This window comes from Petaurus breviceps, unplaced genomic scaffold, assembly GCF_028583685.1.
Source record: "Petaurus breviceps papuanus isolate PSGF00001 unplaced genomic scaffold, PetGlider_PUasm1.0 567, whole genome shotgun sequence".
In the NCBI taxonomy this organism is placed as follows: Eukaryota; Metazoa; Chordata; class Mammalia; order Diprotodontia; family Petauridae; genus Petaurus; species Petaurus breviceps.
Genome location: NW_027186383.1, coordinates 1,200,161 through 1,209,432, shown reverse-complemented (window position 1 = coordinate 1,209,432; position 9,272 = coordinate 1,200,161). Strand labels below are relative to the sequence as shown.

General features: G+C 54.0%; 1 protein-coding gene and 1 long non-coding RNA gene across 6 annotated transcripts in view; both read right to left on the bottom strand.

Annotated features, from left to right (window-relative positions):
- Positions 1 to 1,181, bottom strand: part of LOC138173132 (uncharacterized) — a 2,150-nt gene extending 969 nt beyond the window's left edge. Inside the window, exon 1 of the long non-coding RNA XR_011171330.1 lies at positions 328 to 1,181. This is a non-coding gene — a long non-coding RNA (uncharacterized lncRNA). The remainder of the gene's footprint in view (positions 1 to 327) is intronic.
- HDAC4 (histone deacetylase 4) overlaps positions 1 to 9,272 on the bottom strand; it is a 238,635-nt gene that overhangs the window by 170,212 nt on the left and 59,151 nt on the right. The window lies entirely within an intron of this gene.

Genomic DNA, 9,272 nt, shown 5'->3' with positions numbered 1-9,272 from the left:
CACCATCATCTTCATCATCACTGTCACCACCATCATCACCATCACCATCATCTTCATCATCACCATCACCACCATCATCACCATCACCATCACCATCGTCACCGTCACCACCATCATCACCATCATCTTCATCATCACCACCATCACCATCGTCACTGTCACCATCATTATCACCGTCATCATCTTCATCGCCATCATCTCCTCCTTCTCCGTATCCCCAACACTTAGCACAGTGCCTGACACACAGTAGGCATTTCATAAGTGCTCATGCCATTTCAGGAGGCGGGCACAGGCCTTGTGCCTGATTGAGGTAGGCTTCATACTAACCATGGAAGGAAGCCCATGGTTCTAGGAGGCCCAGGTGGCTGAGCAAAGGAGAGAGGGGAGAGATGTCAATGTTCTCTCATCTGATCCTCACAACCGGGCAGGCAAATGCCAGAACTGTCCCTATTTCAGCACCCAGGGCTGAAGTGGCTTTCCCAGGGTCCCGCCTATCAAGGGTGTCTGAGGCTGCATTTCAAGTCAGGCAGGTCTTCCTGCCACTAGGTCGTTGCTGTGCTCCCTGGCACTCCCTTGCTGCCTTGGGTGATGGATGTTAGGAGTGAGGGGTTGGCTCCAGGACCCGCTGTAAGATGCTTGAGTGCTAGTCCCCGCCACTGTCCTCTGGGAAGTGGGGCTTGGACACTGGGCCCTGGGATGGGGAGGAGCCCACGTCTTGATACCTAGCTCTATGAGTGCCCAGGAAGAATTCATGGCAAATATGGCTTCCCTGTCAGGGGCTGGCCAGAAAGAACACAGTGATGGTTCTGGAGAAGAGAGGGTGAAGGTCTAGACGTGGCAGCAGGAAGATGGCCGGACCCAGGAGCAGGGGAAGGTGCTAGAAAAACCCAACATGGGGCCCCTCAGGAGGTCCTGACCACATCCAGCCCTGTATCCAGCTACTGGACCCATTCTTCCGCCATTTCTTCAAACAGCAGCCGAGCTCTGGGCCAGCAACAACAGCCACGGCCGCCCCTCACTTCTGTTCACACAGGGGTCCCCAAAGTTCAAGATCAAAGCTCGCGGCTGCCCTAAGACTTCTGGGACACCCCAAAGGCTGCCCAGAACCCAGAGCCCAGCCAGCTCCAACAGGCCTGTGCTCTGCAAAGAGAAGAGGAGAGGGAGGAAGGCAGCCCCATCCCCACAAGTTCCAAGGGCCAGCGCTCAACTGCAGGCATGCACACGGAGCCAGGGCTCCAAAGGGGAGGGGCCTGTGCAAAGCCCGTGCAGAGCCCAGGGTGCCTGCCAGGAGGGCAGTTTGGATCCTCCAAGCCGGAGTGACTGAGTTGTGCTCTGAGAAGCTCATGGTGGGGATACCCCATTACAACAACCTGAGCAAATCTCTGCAGCGAGTGGCAGCCTGCACCGCCCAAGGGGGCACCCTGTGCCCTGCCTGCCCGGCTGCAAATCCCCTGCAGGAGCACTCCCACCACACCTCCTCAGCATGCCAGGAGAGGAGAGACAGAGAACTCAGGGCTGGGCACAGGAAGAAGCCAATTCACAGCATCTCCGAGGGGAGGAGTGCCCCCCAGGGGGCCTATTCCCCACCCCCACGCCCCCGACTGAGGAGGCCTTCTCCAGACTCTGCTAGAAGCCCACCAGGGGAGGGCCAGAGATCACAACAGGGCCCCCCCACCGCCTCCTCCATTCCTCTCACTTGCCCTGAGTCTTCTCTGCTTCTCTGTGTGCCCTCAAACATTATCAGCTTCTCTCAGCCTCTGTTTCCACAGGTGAAAATGAAGGTTTGGCTTAGCGGCCCATTCTGAGATTCAGTGCTGTACACTCACTGGTCAGATGCTCACCCTCAGGGCAGGACAATGGAGCCCGTAGTATGGGGGAGGCCATGGTGGCACTCACTTCCCAGAAGGTGTGACCCATTGGCGAGACGGCTCCTTGAGAAGACTGAGCTCCCACTCCCGCCGTACCCCCATGGCCCAGCTACGGGGGGTGACCAGCCTCGCCTCTGGGCACAGGACAGGAATGCTCTGTAAACAGCAAGAACTGGTCCGAGGCTCCTGGACACCCAGCAAATGAAAGCCTGGTAAGGAGAAGCAGCAGCACTTCCCGTCCCACCGTGGGGCCGCAGGCAGATACAGGGCTGGATGTTTAAGACGCTTCACACAGATGGTTACCAGTGTAGCCTCTGCTTTGAAGGACCAGGGTCACCCTGGCCCGGCCCCCACCCTGGCTCATCCCTGGGCTGGAAAAGCTGCCGCAATGGCCAAGCAGCCCTAAAATGGTGGGGTCTGGCTTGGGTGCAAAGGGGTGTAAGGACAGAGCAAATGGGGCAAAACCTGGCAGAGAATGCCTTCAGTGGCTGAGAGCCCAGGCAGGGGCACTCCACTCAGCAAGTTAGGCCAGCAGCAAACAGCCTCAGGCCTCCAAAGGGGCAGGAGCTGACATAGCAAGGCCCATGAACCTGCCCTGGGCCTGACGCCTTTGGGAGCTGACCCAGGAAACTCAGCAAATGCCTGCTTTCTCAAGGTCACCTCACCAGCCTGCCGGCCCACATTCTCGCTTACTCAGTATACTTGGGACGCAGCAGAATTTTTTAATGCTGCCTTTTTTTTTTAATAGTGGTGATAATAAATCAGGATGGCTTAATTAAAAGCCTGTAAAAGCCAGCAGGCAACAGAAATGGAGTCTTGGCTGGTCCAACTACTGGAGCCCTCTGTATTCAAACAGATGCCTTCGCCCACATCCTCCCCTCAAGTCCTAATTGGTCATTTGGGGTTGGAATCTTTACCACAATTACCTGGCTCTTCCCTATAGACAGGGAGAGCAAAGAGTTCCTGAACCAGGCTGCTGCTCCTCTGGCCAGGGGCACTTCCATCTTGCGCCTGGACGTGGCACGGGCCGTGCTAGGGAGGCCAGGGAGGCCAGAAGAGGACCGACCGCCACAACAAGATGCTAACAGGGAGCATCTGAGAAGGTGCCAGGCTGGCCACAAGCCAGACCTCTGGAAGAAAGAGAGGCTGTGAAGGAATGACAGATAAAGGAGCGTATGCGGTCTGAGTCCCTGTGAAGAACGCTGCCTCCCAGGATGGGCGTGTCCGCTCAGTCCCAGGGGCCTGGAGAGGGGGGAACCTGGAAAAACTGAGGTCCCCTCAGAGCCACCCAAAGATGCCACGAGCCCATGGATGGCGGCTTCAAACAAAGCCGGGACCCACGAGATAAGGACAGGGCCACGGGGAGTCCAGGTCCCCAAGAACTGGCCCAGACACCCCTCCACCTCCTGCCAATTCGGAATTTCCCTGAATAAAAGGAAAACCCATTTTGGATGAAACTTCTGCCATTTGGGTACAGCTTCTTAAAGGTGCCCTCAGGCGATGACAGCGAAGGGCAGAGATGAGCCTGCCGGCAGGGGGAGCACACATGGGGTGGGGGGGTCTACACAGTGCTCACAGCTGCTTCTGCAACAGAGCCTCCACAGAAGTGACCACTGGGCCCCACAGAGAAGAGGTGCCCCCCCACCCCAGCTCACGGATGTGGTTCAGCAGTGTCCGCCAGGAGGAGGAAATGGCTCCGCTCCAGCATCTCTGCCCAGAAAACCCCCAATGGGGCCGTGGCGAGTGGGCCACAACTGACGCTCTGGACACACTGGATTCCACTAATTCGAGGCCCACCTGGGCCTAAGCGTGGTCAACACAACATGAACACAGTGTGGAAAGGCTGGACTTCCTCAGTAAGGAGGTCACAAAGAGAGCCCCACCAGGAGAAGGCGGCCCAGAAACAGGAGACACACTAGGGCTGTCAGGAACCAAGCGCTGCTTGAGCTTCAGGAGAGCAGAAAGGGACGGAGAGGAGGGAGAGCGGAGAGAGGAGTCGTTCCAGAGGAGGGGCAGGCAAGGCCACGGTGGCTGAGGTCAGCGGGAGGCAGGCTTCCTTCTTCACGTGGCATGGCCTGGTGGCCTCTGAGGCAAGGGCGAGAAGCCAAGGGAGATGAGATGGGGGGGGGCATGCTTCTGGACCCAACTTCTCTGCAGTTCAGTTAGATGGGGGGGGGGGGAGTGAACAAGAGACACAGGGTGAGATCTCCCCTCTGCCACTCTCTGACAGGGCCTGGAGCAAATCTCTCCCTCAATTTCCTTCTGGGTAAAGTGAAATTAGATCAGGTGACTTCTTAGACCCAGAATCCCAGAGCCAAAGGACATCCCCACTGGATCCTCACCCGGCCCATGGGGAGAACTCCCCACAACCTCCACAGCCCCATTGCATAAAGGAGGAGACTGAGGTCAAGCAGTACCCCCCCCCCAAGCACAGGGAACGGGGAGGGAAACACCGGGCCCTGGACCAGGCCCTGAGCTAATGGACGAGCGGGACTTTGGGCTGAGAGCCTTCCCTTCTGCTGCTCCTCAATGGCCTCATCTTCCAAGGAGCTGGACAAGACAACTTCTCTAAGCTTCCTCACAATGTGAAAATTCAGTGACTTTATGTGGGAGGGACAGAGTAAGGGGAAGGGGGAAGAGAAAACACTTTCTCCCTTCTCCAAACACTTGGGGGAGGGGGAGAAGCAACAGAAATCTGGGGTGGAAAGTTAAATACGTGCAATGCTTTGGGTTATGTTTTTAAATGGCTCTTTATAGATCAAAAGTCACTGTCTTTGTTTAAAAATGTGAAAATACTCTGTACAACACAAAGTCATCAGGTATGCTAAATTTAAAGGCATGGTTTATTCAGACAATCATTGCACATGCACTAAACGAACACACTGGTAAACATTTTCAGCTTGCATTTGGATGACAAAAGGGGCAGCTCCCCAGAGTTAAGACTTAAATATACACACAAGTGCATCAGCGTCTGTTTTCAACTGTATTAAGAAACCGGCAAAAAAATGACAGTGTGAGACAGGCTAACAAAAAGTGTTCTCGGGCTTCCTGGACTTCGCCATATGCCCAGAAGGTCTGGCGGAAACAGAGCTCTCCTACTAGAAAGAGACGGCAGGGAAAGGACCAAAAAAGAAAACTAAAGGAAGACAAATCTTACGGCAAGTGCGGACTTTGCTCCTTCCTCACATGACTTGGCATGGAGGATGGATGACATGATGGGCCCCAATTAAAACCCAGGGGCTATGTGACCTTGGACACAAGCCCTGACCCTCACACACTAAAGTTTCTTTATCTGCAAAATAGAGAAAGAGATCTGTTGTCCCAACTTCACAGGGCTGCTGTGAGACACAAATGATAAAGCGGCCGGCGAGCCGCCCCCCAGAAGGCTATATCCAGGCCACTCCATTACCCAGCCATTACTGAGGCAAGTTCTTTCATCCATTTCCTGATTCCAGGGATTCCCAAACGCATGCTTCCACACACTCAAAGAAACAGAGGCACATGAAAGTGCCACAAAAGGAGGAGGGGGAATCGGGTTCCCTTCTGGCAAAGGCCAGATGGCTGTGGTACCGGCAGGGTGTGCTCGGCCGTCTTCCCAGGGCATTCCCAAACCAAGCCATAGAAATGCTGCAGAGTCTGCATCGCTCCAGGGTCATTGGCAGCAGCTTCACAATGTGTAAATAGCACCTTTCAAGGTTGGCAAAACCTCACAACCCAGTGTTTGTCATATCATCATCTCCATTCCACGGATAAGAAAACTGAGGCCCGGAAAGCAGAAATGCATTGTTCAGAGCCACCAGGTCAGAAGTGGAGGACTTCACAACAAGGCTACCACGTCCTGTATTCATTCACCAAAGCCCCCCACAGTCAGGAGGCTGATGCCGTCCACAAGGGGAGCCTCGGGAGCAAAAGTGGCCTTGGATTCACCTTTCTGCCCTCCCGAAAGAGGCCATGCCCCCATGAGACAGAAAGCCCTCATTGTGTGGGTCAGTAAATAATCACCTAGTGTGCACCAAGGTGAAGACATGGTGGGGGCCGGGGGAATACAAAGAGAGTAAAAACCAGTCCCCAGCCAGCCAGGCCTCACACATCTGAGGAGGTGGCTCTCCAGCATAAACAGAAATGAATACAAAGGAGTTAGATTCATGGCAGCCTGGGGAGGGGGGCGGATGAAGACCTGAACCCCTGAACCTCATAATAGCTGAGTGAGTAGACAGACGGGCTGGAAGAAGAGAGGGAGGAGACTGAGAATAGTGGTCAGAGGTAGGACAAGAACAAGGAGAGGGGGCCAGGGGAGGCATGGTCAGCAGGCTGGTGGAGAACAATGAGGCCTGAGAAACGGCCACACCCAAAGGGAGGAAAGGGCAGCGATGCCAAGTCCCTGGGCTCTGGTCAGAGCCATGGGGGCTGTGGCCTGGACAGGCTGGGGCTGGGGCCTCTCTCCCGTCCAGTGAATGAAGCATGGGGCTGGGAGTCACCCACGCTTGGACTCAGATACAGACCATCCATGTGACTCTGAGGGTGACACTTGCCTCAGTTTCCTTATCTGTAAAATGGGTGTGCAAGCACCCACAGCAGTTATCAGATCCTGGGAGGCCTAAGCAGAGCACAGCGAACCTTAGAGTCCCAAATGTATGTATGACTGACCACACCCGGCATCTCCTCCCGAAGGGCCCACTGCCCTCTACACCGAGCCTGGTCAGGGGCAGGGCCACTGGAGCCTCCAGTCCCATCCATGGAGAAGCACTTCATTCACAAAGCTCCATCCCTCCACCCAACAGGCCAGTTCCCAAAGGCCTTGCTGCAGAGTCTCAGGGCCGCATTCCAGCCTGGCCCTGCTGCTGCCCACTCGTGTGGCCACAAAAGACCCTTCCAGCTGCGGCCTCTGGGAGACGCCCATCCCTCTGCAGCCCCAGAGAAGGCTCTGTGTGGGGAGAGGGCCAAGAGCCGCCCTCCACCCTCCTCGTCCACCCTGCGGCTCTGGGTGGCTTTCAGGATGGTGGAGTCTGGCGGGCTGTTTATGTCTGATCCAAGACAACCAGCGGTGGATGACGATTTATTGACGCAAGAGCTGCCCCACGCAGCATGCTGGACGCTAATCAGAGCGGGAGGAATTCTTCTCAGGCAGCCGCCCGGTGGAGCTGACCCGCCCCCAAGGCTGGCGATGTAAGCCGAGCCCCAGCAGGCCGGCAGCCATGTGGCAGAGGCAGTCAGCCCGGAACAATGAAATCCAGAACAACTGTGTGCTCTGGGCAGGCTGTCAAGGAGGAAAAGGCCCAGAAGCCACCCGAAAGGCCAGCCTGGGGCCCAGACAGCTCTCCCCTGAGGAGGCAGGTGGAAGGAGCCGGAGGAAAGGAGACTGGGCAGAGATGGGAGGGCTCCCGGAAGGAGGACTTCCACCCTGCCACTGGCCTCTCACTAGGACGCTGTGGAAGAAACCACCAAGCAGGTGCGTGCTGCCCTCCAGCCCAGACTCAGAGAGCCCACCATCTCTGAGATCCAGAACCGTGGCCAGAGCCCTCTGGGGCCTCCCAGTCCAAGCTGTAACTCAAAAAGAAACCCTCTGACATCGTACCCAGTCAGTAGCAACCCCCTCCCCCAGTCTGACTAACCAGTCTTCTGAGACAGCCAAACTTCCAACAGAATGAGGGATCAAGGAATTCAGAACCATTTAGTGCTGAGATGCCACCTTCGCCCCAAACTCTGGGCATACTGTCCTACTCTCTGTGCCTGGATCTCCTCTTGTGTAAATTGGATGCCGGTGATCTCAAAAGGTCCATTCCGACACTATCACCCTATGGTCCTAGAATGAGCTCTCTCTCACGGAACATTGGCCAAATTGAGTCACGATGTTTTCTTCGAACTGAACCCCCTAAATCAGTCCCTGGATTCCCTATGAGAGGCCCCCCACGGCTGTCCCTGTGCCTTGGCCTTGTGCTTACCTCCCCTCTGCCACTAACCACCACACAACTGGCCTCTGGTCATCTGCCCTTCTCTCAGGGATGCCTTCCTGGTCCCTAAATTCAGCAATCCGGATACCTCTTTCCCAGGTGCTTTCTACACAGCCAAGTGGGATCATCAGGCATTTGCTAAGGATTCACTGTGTGCCAGGCACTGCTAAGCAGGAAGGAAAGTCCCTGCCCTCAAGGATGTTCCATTCTAACAGCAAGGAGCCTTTCCCATGTCCTCTCCTCCAAAGCTATGTGCTTGAATACCTCCCCCAGTAGAATGGGGGGCCCCTGGTCAGTAGGACCTTTGTATTTGGCCTCACAATACGCCCTCATCCCCCTCCTCCCCTGCATCTGACTTCCAGCTGCCATTCATCCTTCTTCATTCCAAACAGAATACAGGGTCAGCCGTCCGGGTCAGGGCTGGTGGGAAATGGGCCTCAACCCTCCCCACCTCAGAAGAAGAGTAATCAAGAGAGGCTTCATCCCACAGGCTCAGGGAGAAGCCCTTCTTCTGCCTGAAGGACTCCATGCAAAGGCACTTTTCACTTTTAAAAATTGCCATGACTGCCAAAATTTGTATGAAACTGAGAATTTTCAAGTACCACAGACAGCATTAATGTACCAAGGGTAAGAAGAGAAGGAGTAGAATGGGAAAAAAAAAAAATCTTTGTATCAAGTTTCTTTGATAATGTACCCAGGATATATAAACATTTAGACCACCAGCCATTCCCAAACAGAGACGTGATCAAAGGATGTTAACAAACAGTTCTCAAAAGAACTGCAAAGTATTCACAACCACGAAAAAGAAAGCTCCCAATCACTAATGAAGCAGGTGCAAATTCAAAGACATTTCACCTCACATAATGGGTGGGCAAAGATGACAAAAGAAGGGAATAATCCAAGTTAGAGGGATTGTGGGAACACAGGCACACTGGTGCATTGTTGGTGGAGCTGTGAATTAGTACAATCATTTTGGAAAGCTATTTGTAATTATGCAAATCCAGTAAATAAAATGTCCATACTTTTTGACTCAGAGATCCCATTAATGGGCTTATACCCCACAGGGGTCTTTAATAAGAAGAAGTTCTCATCTATACCAAAATGTTTATAGCAGCTTTTTTTTGTGTGGCAGCAAAGAACTGGAATTAAAGCAAATGTCCTTCAATTAGGAACATCTCAGCAATGAATGCAACACAATGTTACTGTGCTCTAATAAGTGATGTGGTGGGTGTGATGGAAAAGCCTATGAAGATCTCTCCACAAAGTGATTCAGGATGAAGTCAGAAGAGGCAAGGAAACAACATAGACAGAGAATGACAGCAAGAAAGAACACACATACATACACACACAATTACACACATAAACAATCACACAAATACACATGCACGGAAACACACGTACACACTCACATACATACACATCACAAACACACACATATACTTACACACATACA